This window comes from Octopus bimaculoides, chromosome 2 (genome assembly GCF_001194135.2).
Source record: "Octopus bimaculoides isolate UCB-OBI-ISO-001 chromosome 2, ASM119413v2, whole genome shotgun sequence".
NCBI classification, from domain to species: domain Eukaryota; kingdom Metazoa; phylum Mollusca; class Cephalopoda; order Octopoda; family Octopodidae; genus Octopus; species Octopus bimaculoides.
In genome coordinates this window covers 93,360,827-93,366,501 of record NC_068982.1, presented here as the reverse complement: position 1 = coordinate 93,366,501, position 5,675 = coordinate 93,360,827, and positions in this window count along the sequence as shown.

Below are 5,675 nucleotides of genomic sequence, written 5' to 3'. Positions count from 1 at the left end.
CATACGCACACATACATACATATTTTCATATATTACTGATTTAAAATTTTGACACAAGACCAACAACTTCGGGGGAGGGGTTAAGTCGATTAACATCGACCCCAGTGTTCAATTGATATTTATTTTATCGACCCGAGAAGGATGAAAGACAAAGTCGACCGCGGTGTAATTTGAACTCAGAACGTAAAAACGAAATTCCACGAAGCATTTTGCCCGGCGTGCTGACGATTCTGCCAGGTCGTCGCTTTAATTTCAAAAATTATTGCTATTTGGTAATTGTAACACATCTTCTGGAAGTGTAAAGTGGTTTAATAAATGAAGGATTTACGTTGTATCGTGTTTGATACACCTGTATTTTATTTGTCTATGCTGTTCATATACGTGTCACTGGCTCGTCTAAATTATTTCTCTCAGTTCATTTTATTTATGCAAATTGCCTAAGCCATAAATGTGTTCTACTCTTTTTGTATATATCTATGCACCTTGACTTCCGGGGGTAGGTTAGAACAATTGTCGTACTGATGATACCTGTTGCTGCAGAAACACATGTCCAAGACTGTCCTCTCTAATTCTATTCCTTAATGATTTGTCAAATTAGCTCCTGTTTCTTGAGATTATCTCCCCTCCGTCTATGGCGCTGCTCTCAGTTGTCATTTGGTAGCTGTGACACATCCTTTAGAGACAGAGATAAATCAGAAATATATTTTGTATGATATTTGATATACCTACATTTGTACGCACACACGCACATTTTACTTCCTTCAGTCACTGGACTGCGACCATACTCTGAGGCACCGATTTGGAATGTGCATACGAACAGATCGACCCCAGAACTTGTTTTAAGCCACGCACTTACTGTGTCAGTTTTTTTTTTAATTGCCGGGCCGCTATGTTACAATCAAGCAGTGGGGAAACAAACACAGACAGACGCACGCATGAACACATCCATCCACCATCCATCCAACCGTCCGTCCGTCCGTCCGTCCATCCATCCATCCATCCATCCATCCATCCATTCTACCCCGCACGCATACATGTATATATATACAAACATATATTTATATACTTATCTATCTGCATACATAAACACACGAACCACACACACACGCATCATCACACGCAAATCAACTCACACAGACACACCACTCACACACACACACATTAATATACCTATGTATGCGTGTACGTTTATTTGGCGCTTTTGTAAGTGACAATCCTATTAAAGGACAAAGCTAAGGAAAAATGTGGAGAGAATTAACTGCAAAATGCGACACGAGAAGTTTTCTGTCATACTTTCTCCTTCTCACTCACTTTCTCTTACACCCTTCTCTCTCTGTCTCTCTCTCTCTTTCTTCCTCTCTCTCATTGTTGTTCTGTCTTGTCTACAATTATATGTATAAGTGCTTGTACGACATATGAACGTGTGAATGTGTGTTTATGAGTACGAACATATTTTATATACATACACTCGTACAAGCATATATACATATACACACGTATTTATATATGTATACAACATGCATATACACTCGTAAATCCATAAATCCATACATGCATACATACATACATACATACATACAGACAGACAGACAGACCCACATACATACATACATACATACATACATATATACATACATACGTACGTACATACATACATACATGAGCGCATGTTTGTGATCGTGTGAGGCGTGCTTGTGTTGTGCATGTGTGCATTTTTGTGCTTGGAAATGCGATCAGTGAATGTAAATTCGTGAATGTGCGTAAAAAGAAAGAAGGAAAGAAAAGAAAATATATGTTTTGTGCATATGTGTGTGTGTGTGTGTGTGTGTGTGAGAGAGAGAGAGAGAGAGAGAGAGAGAGAGAGAGAGAGAGAGAGAGAGTCTTTATGAATATATATGAGCGTGCGCCTGAAATTTGCATCAGTGTTAAAAGTTGGCAAATGCCAACCGGACGGGAAAGCATCAAACCTTTCTAAAAGAACTTGGCGAACTTTCGTGTAATATGAGAGAGTGGGAAGGAGATATAGAAATGGAGAGAGAGAGAGAGAGGGGGGAGAGAGAGAGAGAGAGAAAATACGCACGCACATACACATACATACATACAGACATTCATATATACATATGCATGATTTAGCCGGTGGTCACTTATTGAGTTTGAAAAAGCCGTCAGTGATAAAACTTCGCAGTCACTGCTAGCAGCATTATAAATATTGGTTTCAATTTTTGCCACAAGGCCAACAATTATGGGGAAGGGGATAAGTGCTCTATTGGTACTTATTTTATCGACCCCGAAAGGGATGAAAGGCAAAGTCGACTTCGGTGGAATTTAACTCAGAATGTAGAGGGATATCCCGCTAGCCCCAGGCCACAGGAGAGCTGTGTCTGCATACACGGACGACTTCACTGTTATGGTTTCGGGATCTTCGGAGTTCGAAACGATTGGCACAATACTGAAAGGATATCAGGTGTATATAGGGTCACACATAAACTATGACAAACCAGTGAGTCTGTAACTAAGCTCTTGGAGGGGCAAGTCAATGTTGACTAGTGGCAATTTCTGTCGCTGGACAGAGGGTCCGGTGAAAGTGTTCGGAGTCTGGTTTGGATCAAACCGCTAGATATTTAGCAACTGGGATGAGGTGATGGTCAGGATACCCAAGGTCACCCAGAAATGGGCAGAAAGGAAGCTATCTCTGATAGGCCAGGCAGAAGTAGCGAATGCATACATCGCCTCGGTAGTGTACTACCGTCTAGCCGTCGTATCTTGTTCCAATAAAATTCTGACCAGATTGGAGTGCTTGTTTTTTCGATTCTTATGGAAGGGTCAGGGATTCTGCTGGTCAGAAAGTCCATTTGCGATTAACACCTACTCTGTGGTGATCTTGGGATGCCATCCGTGATGATGCAGCACCACGCGTTCAGGCTGACGCACCTACAGAAATATTTAAATTATTGTGAGGGTGTGAACGACGGCGACGAAAACAAGAGTTTTCATTGATGTAGGTCAGACCGAGATCAAAATTGGACGTTTGGAATCTAGAATGTGGCCAGACGCTCACTGCGTTCTACCAACTGGACAAAACCGTTAGCGGAAAACAACCCAAGATTTCTATAGGGGGTTAGTTGAGGGTATGCATGACAATGGCCTAAGATTGACTCTGAGCACCGACGAGATAGTGTGAGTGGTCTATTTCGGACTTTTGGGTCGAAGATCATGGACAATTTCTTTGGAGCTACAGAGGGCATTACCTGCTCAAGACAAGCTCTTCATGCATAGAAGTGCCTCCAGCCGAACCTGCCCGAGGTGCATGCAGGAGAATTACAGATGAATTACTGAAGAATTACCAAGGAAGCACATATGGATTTAAAGACTCTTATACTAAAGTGTACTTACCAAAATCAAAAGCAGTAATTTTTAATTCTATTTTATATTTCAAACAAACACCATTTTCCTATATTACTCCATATTTCTAAAAAAAAGCTACCATTCGATAAATTATACAAATTTCACATTTTATATCTCTGAAGAGCAGAAGAGTTGCCTATAAACGCTTATCAATATAGAATTCCATTACAAGGACAGCACTTCTGCGAAACGATCGTAAGATGCTTTAAAAACTTAATTCGAAACTTTTAAAAAGTCATTATTATATATTTATACTTATACATATTTACATATATCTATATATAAACATAATTAAGGGATCAGCAAACATTTTTGGAGTCTCAGCTTTTTTAGCTGCTATTTCTGAACTTCGGTATGTGGTGAAGCAAATGTTTGCTGATCCCTTAATTATGTTTATAAATGTATATGAACTTTTAAATAAGTTCTCCACCGATAATGGTGCTTACATACCGAAGGGCTTGGTAAAAATTATTAATTGTTGATTTATTAATAAATTAATAAATTGATAAACCTTTACCCTTTTAATTTGTAATAATTATATCTATATATATTTATATTTTTAATACAACAATTATTTTACACACGTATATATCTTTCTGAACGATTTTCTAATATTGATTTCCTGATGTTAATAATGATATATTATATAAAATATATATAATCGCTTGTATTAAATATATAAATACTTTAATAGTATTAATATTTTAATACACTAGAGCACTCAATATAAATTTATATTTGACTAAAGATTGATATATATATATATATATATTTGACAGGAAGGAGAACAAAAGAAAGAAAGCGACCTCGATATTATGCAAATAGAGGAATTTATCTGTAAAAATATGACACTTATTCAATAGCCATGATAAAACTCCGAGTTTCGGATGCCAGGGTGGGAGCCCACGCCAACATCCCTTCAGTTATCCGGCCAATTGAAAATTCTTGTGAATTTTTTTCACCCTGGCATCCGAAACTCGGAGTTTTATCATGGCTACTGAATAAGCGTCACATATTTTTATATATATATATATTATATATACTTAATTCAATTATAGGATGAATTCTTTTAGAAGAATTTATCAAGTAGCTAGCGTGAAAAAAACCTCCTAAGGGAAAAATCCATCATTTATTCCCCAAAATATATTTATTTATATAAGGGCATTACTATACGTGAATGCCTCACGCTAAGAGGGACTCTAAGGTCAAACCACCATAATAAACACATTTTTACCGAACGCGAGGAAATGCAACTCTCAAAGCTAGCTCCTTAAAAACAGACTAAATTATAGATCATGATTTCGTAGTTATTGCAGTATTATGCAACTTCTACTCGTCAGTATAATATGGTCAAGATACATAGAAATAAACAGAAAATCAACATACCAAACGAACACCTCGTGTATCCATCATAGCATATAGAAGATTGTTTATCCCTATATATCTATGTAAGTGGCGGACTTTTCGAATTGCATCTCGGTACATGTACAAATGCAAATGAATATGTAAATTGGTTTTATTAATTCAATAACCTTGGAAACGTATCAAGAGAAGTCTGCTTTTTCTTGCCTTTCAAAATGTTACAAGAATGCGACAGTGCAGTGTCATTAAATAAAGATGGGACGATTTTTGCGCGGGGAAAACGATGGAGCGGTGAGGAGGAGGATTGTTGCTTGGAAAGGGAATCTCCTTCCATTAAGACTTCGGAAAGAACAATTTCTGGTGTTTTCCCTCTCACTTTGCTTAGGCTTTTTGGACACACTTTCTTCAGTTTTCACACTCGCAGGTCATTTCATTGGAAATATATCAAGAGAAGTCTGTTTCTTCCTGCCTTTCAAAATGTTACGAGAATGCAACAGTGCAGTGTCATTAAATAAAGCAGCTGTAAATACTTTTCAGGATGATATTTTTCTACGAATTCAGAAACATACTGCCACTTTGCCAACAGTGACTTTACGTCACTCGTAGAGATAGCCTTCTTTGCTACGCTGTCCTCTTCCGGGGAACTAATCTCTTCCACCGCATCCGAATGCTGTTACCCCTGAAGCTGCAGGAGTTCATCTGTCGTCAGCTCCTCTAAGTGTTCCTCAATGGGATCGTTAATGTCTCCATCGTCAACATAGACTTACCGAGAGACACTATCTCATCGACTACAGGTGTCTCAGACACAAACCCCTCGAAGGCTCTTTCGGATACGCAGTCAGGCCACAGTTTCCTCCATGCAGAATTCAGCGTTCTCCTCGTTACACCCTGCCAGGCAGTTAACAATT